The sequence below is a fragment of the Ranitomeya variabilis genome, chromosome 1 (assembly GCF_051348905.1).
Source record: "Ranitomeya variabilis isolate aRanVar5 chromosome 1, aRanVar5.hap1, whole genome shotgun sequence".
Taxonomy (NCBI): Eukaryota; Metazoa; Chordata; class Amphibia; order Anura; family Dendrobatidae; genus Ranitomeya; species Ranitomeya variabilis.
Window position 1 is genome coordinate 546,611,714 of NC_135232.1, and position 7,103 is coordinate 546,618,816.

The following is a 7,103-nucleotide window of genomic DNA, read 5'->3' on the forward strand; positions in this document are numbered from 1 at the left end:
CCTGAAGATACTGCTTTCCACACCCCAAATATACAGCGCACCCGGGGATACCGTCCACCCCACACATACAGCGCACCAGAGGATACCATCCCAAACATACAACGCACCCAATGATACCATCCCCCACAGCCCAAATATAAAGACCACCCAGGGATACCACTCCCCCAGACCCCAAACATACAGCGCACCCGGGGATACCGCCCTCCCCAGACCCCAAACATTCAGCGCACCCGAGGATACAGCCCTCCCCAGACCCCAAACATACAGCGCACCCGAGGATACTGCCTCCCCAGATCCCAAACATACAGCGCACCCGAGAATACTGCCTCCCCAGATCCCAAACATACAGCGCACCAGAGGATACCGCCCCAAACATACAGTGCACCAGATACTGCCTCCCCAGATCCCAAACATACAGTGCACCCAAAGATACCGCCCCCACACCCCAAATATACAGCGCACCTGAGGATACTGCCTCCCCACACCCCAAATATACAGTGCAACTCAGGATACCGCTCCTCACACACCTGAAACATACAGCGCACCTGAGGATCCCGCCTTCCCACACCCCAAACATACAGCGCACTCAAGGATACCACCCGCCAAATACAGGGCTGTGGAGTCGGAGTTAGTTTTGGTTGGAGTCAGAGTCGGTAGAAATGTACCGACTCCAGCTTTAAAAAAAATGTATTAAAGGGCCACTGTCACCCCCTCCAGCCATTATAAACTAAAAGAGCCACCTTGTGCAGCAGTAATGCTGCAGTCTAACAAGGTGGCTTTTAGTTTTTGATTCCGTTATTCCCTCAATAAAGCGTTTTAAAATTTGCCCTAACTACCTGTCTGTAGACCTGGAGGCGGTCCGAAGCCTCCTCTGTGAATCTCCCAACGGCCGTCACTCTTCTCTTCTGGGGATGTGGTCGCCGCCCCCTTCGCGCTGTTTCTTCTTAAATCCGGCGCCTGCTTTATTGAGGGAATAACGGAATCAAAAACTAAAAGAGACACCTTGTTAGACTGCAGCATTACTGCTGCACAAGGTGGCTCTTTTAGTTTATAACGGCTGGAGGGGGTGACAGTGGCCCTTTAATATTTCATAATTGAACTTTCATATGAATTTTATAAATGTTACTCAAATATATATGTTCTATCAAACTATGAACAACAGTGATAAGCAGTTCTGCTGGAGATAGAGACATTTCTTACTTCTTGTGTGTCACTGTTCTCCACTGCCCTTATCTAATCTTTTACTTGGTTAACCTCATGCTGCCCCAACCCCCCTCCTTACAATGTATGAAACTGAAAGTGAAAATGTGTTGCAAATTCTTAAGGTACCTTCACACTCAACAACTTAACAACGATATCGCTAGCGATCCGTGACGTTGCAGCGTCCTGGATAGTGATATCGTTGTGTTTGACACGCAGCAGCGATCAGGATCCTGCTGTGACATCGTTGGTCGGAGCTAGAAGGCCAACACCTTATTTCGTCGCTGGATCTCCCGCAGACATCGCTGAGTCGGCGTGTGTGACGCCGATTCAGCGATGTCTTCACTGGTAACCAGGGTAAACATCGGGTTACTAAGCGCAGGGCCGCGCTTAGTAACCCGATGTTTACCCTGGTTACCCGGGGACTTCGGCATCGTTGGTCGCTGGAGAGCTGTCTCTGTGACAGCTCTCCAGCGACCACACAGCGATGCTGCAGCGATCGGCATCGTTGTCTAGATCGCTGCAGCGTCGCTAAATGTGACGGTACCTTTAGTAGTAAAGCTCCTCCTCTAGACTAGATGTTTACTAGGTGTGCGTCTTCCAAGCATCTCACAGCTGCTACTCAGAAGAGGAAGACTGTAAGAAGTATTATCCTTTCAACAAACTTTGCATCAGTTAACTGTGAGTACATGAGGAATAACAGTATTACTGACCACTATATCAGTTGTACGACCTGGCAATAATTTTGTACAATTGTTTTTAGGAAAAACAATTGTCATTTGGATTGTAAATGCAGAATTAAAAACCTGAGAATGTCAAAGAAGCGTCACATTAAATCAGCTGTATTTGAACATTTCACCATCACTCAAGATAGAAAACATTATGTCTGTCAGTGTATGACAAATGATCCAGACGAAAACAAATGCTGTGAAGCCAAGATCAGTGCATATTCAGGCAAAGATAAAAATGCTCCTACCAGAGCTTCTAATCTAAAGAGACATTTACAGCGCTTTCATCCAGAAGTACTGAAAGCAGTGGATGAGAAAGACTGCATCCAAACCAATGAACCAGTGCCCAGCTCTTCCAGCCAAACAAAGGAGCAGAGAACTTTGCAGCCATCAGTTGCAAGATATTTTGTCAGTGACAAAGTTACTGTGACAATGACAGTAGATACATTTAAAAAACAGATCCTAGAGCTTGTTGTAAAGGATAGTGTGCCTAATTCATTATTTTCACGACCAGCTTTTATGTGTCTGAATGGGGAAATGGCCCGCAAGCTTGGTGTTTCTCTGGAGAGAGAGAGAGTATTAGAAAATTAGTAATCGAAGAAGCTTTTAAACAAAAGGAAGAACTTAAAAAAACTCTCAAGGGACGCTTTCTGTTTCTTAAAATGGATGCCTGCACACGTCACAGAGTGAATTATTTTGCCATCAATGTCCGATTTGTTTGTGACAAAAATGAAATAGTTACCAAGACATTGGCAGTAAAAGACACCAAAGCTCATCACACCAGTGAGTTTCTCCAGGTCTTGGTGGAAAAGGTTCTGCAAGACTATGAACTTAAAAAACAGCAAGTTCTTTCTGTCGTAACTGACAATGCTTCAAATATGATAAGTACTAATAAGCTAATGAATGAGAGTAATGATGGTGACCAGCAGCTAGAACATTCTGTGTCCACAGACACAGAAATGTTTGAAATAGAGGAACACAGTATTGTAACTGAGGAGCAAACTGAAGTTGCTTCAGATGAACAGCAACATGATAGTTTAGATGATCTTGTTGAAACTGTGTCAATACGTTCTTTCATTCATCACATGCGCTGTGTTGTGCATACGCTACAGCTGGCTATAAGAGACAGTCTGCAAGAAGGACATGCTGCTGCACTGATTGGCAAGGTGAGAAAATTGGCTACTGTTGCCAGAACCCCTAAAGTGGACTCAATTTTGAAGAGACGTGCTGGAAAAGGGGCAATTATTGATCAAGCCACACGATGGGGCAGTACTTACTTAATGATTCAGCGCTTGGTTGAACTGAAAACCTTTCTTGTAGACATGGCTAACCCTCAACTGACGCTAAATGAAAGTCAGTGGAATCAGGTGACTGAGGTGGAAAAATTGTTAGAGCACCCATTTACAGTGACTAAAAAATTAGAAGCAGGGGACTTAACTCCAGGTATTTTCTTAAAGGAAGACCCTGATATTTCGCCTGTCCCAAAGAGGAGGGTTAATTGCAAGTGGCATTGCTACATCAATGAAACGGAGAGAGGAGCTACTTTTACAAAATAACATGCTTTTGGCAGCTGTTTATGTAGACCCAATGCATCGGATTCTTCTAGATGATCAACAGCTAACTAAAGGAAAAGAAGCTCTGTTTGAAATAGCCGTAAGGATGAAAGGGTTGCAGAACAGTCAGGAGGAACAAGAAGAATTTGGTCGTCCTGCCACATCTTCACCCTCATCAACTGATGAAGAATTTAATTTCGAAAAATATTTGGATCACAAGGACCGTGCAAAGCGTTCAAGCATAGAAGAAGAGTCATCCCCATCAAAGAACACAGCCAGTACATTTCAGCAGAATTTTTCATGTGCACTAAAAGAAATTGAGAAATTTGACCGTTCATCAAAAATAACAGTGCAACAAGCGATTCCTCTGTATCCTGACATTGTCAGAGATGTTGCCCGAGTGGTTACTGCTTTGCCACCAACCCAAGTTAGTGTAGAGAGGTTGTTCTCTGCTCCCAAAATAATTAGATCAGATTTGAGGGCATCCATGAAGGAGGATCTGACAGAGGCAATACTTTTTCTGAGGACAAATTTATAGATTTCTTATTTACTGCATAACAGTGTTTATTGCATATTTACTTACAAGAGTTTAGAAAAGTTTATAAAAGTGATTTGCTATATTCTAATTGTATTCTAATAAATATAGTTTTTGCTCTAAGTGGTCTGATTACTTATATGATGGTGAGAAACTGAATAAGCACGATGTTAATATTTTACAACAGTAAATTTATTGTTACGAATTGGCCATTTATGAAGGAGTCGGACTCGGAACCTGATAAAATCCAGGAGTCGGAGTCGTAACTGTGGCTTACCGACTCCACAGCCCTGGCCAAATATACAGAGCACCCGAGGATACTGTACTCCCCACACACACACAGCGCACCCGAGGACACCCCCCCCAAACACACAGGAGGACACCCCCCCAAACACACAGGAGGACACCCCCCCAAACACACAGGAGGTCACCCCCCCAAACACACAGGAGGTCACCACCCCAAACACACAGGAGGTCACCACCCCAAACACACAGGAGGTCACCACCCCAAACACACAGGAGGTCACCACCCCAAACACACAGGAGGTCACCACCCCAAACACACAGGAGGTCACCACCCCAAACACACAGGAGGTCACCACCCCAAACACACAGGAGGACACCACCCCAAACACACAGGAGGACACCACCCCAAACACACAGGAGGACACCACCCCAAACACACAGGAGGACACCACCCCAAACACACAGGAGGACACCACCCCAAACACACAGGAGGACACCACCCCAAACACACAGGAGGACACCACCCCAAACACACAGGAGGACACCACCCCAAACACACAGCAGGACACCACCCCAAACACACAGCAGGACACCCCCCCAAACACACAGCAGGACACCACCCCAAACACACAGGAGGACACCCCCCCAAACACACAGCAGGACACCACCCCAAACACACAGCAGGACACCACCCCAAACACACAGCAGGACACCACCCCAAACACACAGGAGGACACCCCCCCAAACACACAGCAGGACACCCCCCCAAACACACAGCAGGACACCCCCCCAAACACACAGCAGGACACCCCCCCAAACACACAGCAGGACACCCCCCCAAACACACAGCAGGACACCCCCCCAAACACACAGCAGGACACCCCCCCAAACACACAGCAGGACACCACCCCAAACACACAGCAGGACACCACCCCAAACACACAGCGCACAGGAGGACACCACCCCAAACTCAGAGCGCACAGGAGGACACCACCCCAAACACACAGCGCACAGGAGGACACCACCCCAAACACACAGCGCACAGGAGGACACCACCCCAAACACACAGCGCACAGGAGGACACCACCCCAAACACACAGCGCACAGGAGGACACCACCCCAAACACACAGCGCACAGGAGGACACCACCCCAAACACACGGCGCACAGGAGGACACCACCCCAAACACACGGCGCACAGGAGGACACCACCCCAAACACACAGCGCACAGGAGGACACCACCCCAAACACACAGCGCACAGGAGGACACCACCCCAAACACACGGCGCACAGGAGGACACCACCCCAAACACACGGCGCACAGGAGGACACCACCCCAAACACACAGCGCACAGGAGGACACCACCCCAAACACACAGCGCACAGGAGGACACCACCCCCATATCGTCACTGCTGGAAAGTGTCTCCCCAAACCCCTCATCCCAGTGCACAAAGAACAAGTCTCCTCAGTATAGCGCCCACCACAGACACTTCCACTCCGCACACTCACCCCTCTGTCCAGCGCTTCTCTCCGTTCTCTCCTCACATTTCCCTGGTTGACAGCACCCGGTCTTCCTCGCTGCCTGTCACTCAGCCTACAATAGAGAATCCATTGATCTGTATAGAGAGACTTTAAGCCACCATAAAGACGAATAAACTAGACTAGAACGTCTATAATCACTATGGAGATTGGCGGCCTTAATGATAGATGTACAACAATATGCAAAGAGCGCCCATGTTTCTAACTGAAGGTAGAGCGGCGACTCCGACTGGTCTGACCTCTAGAGACAGAGCTGTGTTACTGCACCATTTAGGAGACCGCGGAAACGTACAGTAACGAGCAGCGCCCTCTACAGGCAGATCTGTGACTTTACACTACAGACCATAAACGAAGTGAACTGGGATCTAATAAACTTCACCAGTCATATACCGCCATCTATAGGAAATTATAGGTAATACCTGGATCCATCCCTATATACCGCCACCTACAGGAGGTTCTGGATAATACAGCGATTACTTCTTTTTACCGCCAACTTACAGCATGCTTAGGGAAATGCAAGGATCTACCCTTATATGCCGCCGCCTACAGTAGGCACTGGGTAATACCAAGCAGGGTCGGCTCCAGGTTTTTGTGGGCTCGGGCGAAAGCGTCTCAGTGGGCCCCTCTTTAACACTTAAGTTACCACGATTCATGATGCACAGATACAGCAGAGAAATATAGGTACAGTACAATGCCAGATTTCACTTCTTAGATTAGGTAAAATTGTAAAAAGCCAAATTAGCCAAACAAAAACAAAGGGGTACCACAGTGAAGTTAGTGCCCTATAACCAGCGAACAGAAAAAAGAGGGGGGAGGGGGGGTTAAAAAGGTACTTGTGACCTCTCAGCTCCTCAATATTAATCTGACCTGATAGCAAAATGACTATAGTTGCCCATAGGATATGTCCTCCACTTGCCCAAGTAAGTCACAATAACATGTATGGGTATAACATCCTTTTCTTATAAACACCACTTACTTATTTGTACCATATAAATGAGATCACGTATATACTATTCATCCTATGGGCAACTATAGTCATTTTGCTATCGGGTCAGATTAATATTGAGGATCTGAGAGGCCAGTAGTAACTTTTTAACACCCTCACCCCCTTTTTCTGTTCCTTGATTATAGGGAAAGGAAGCACAGAGAGAGAATGAAAGAAAGGAGAAAGAACAGAGAGGGAGAGTAAGATGGGAAAGAAAGAACAGAGAGAAAGAAAGAAAACAGAAAGGAGAGGGGAAAGAAAGAACAGAGAGAGAGAAAGAGGGGAAAGAACAGAGAGAAAGAAAGAAAAAGAAAGA

At 47.0% G+C, this 7,103-nt stretch overlaps 1 protein-coding gene across 2 annotated transcripts in view; it reads right to left on the reverse strand.

Moving 5' to 3' along the window:
- Positions 1 to 6,045, reverse strand: part of DENND4B (DENN domain containing 4B) — a 69,447-nt gene extending 63,402 nt beyond the window's left edge. Inside the window, exon 1 of one of the 2 annotated variants that reach the window (XM_077255113.1) lies at positions 5,773 to 6,045. The gene's annotated coding sequence lies outside the window, so the exon portion shown is untranslated. The remainder of the gene's footprint in view (positions 1 to 5,772) is intronic. The other variant, XM_077255120.1, reaches the window with a different exon arrangement.
- Between the last annotated feature and the right edge of the window lie 1,058 nt (positions 6,046 to 7,103).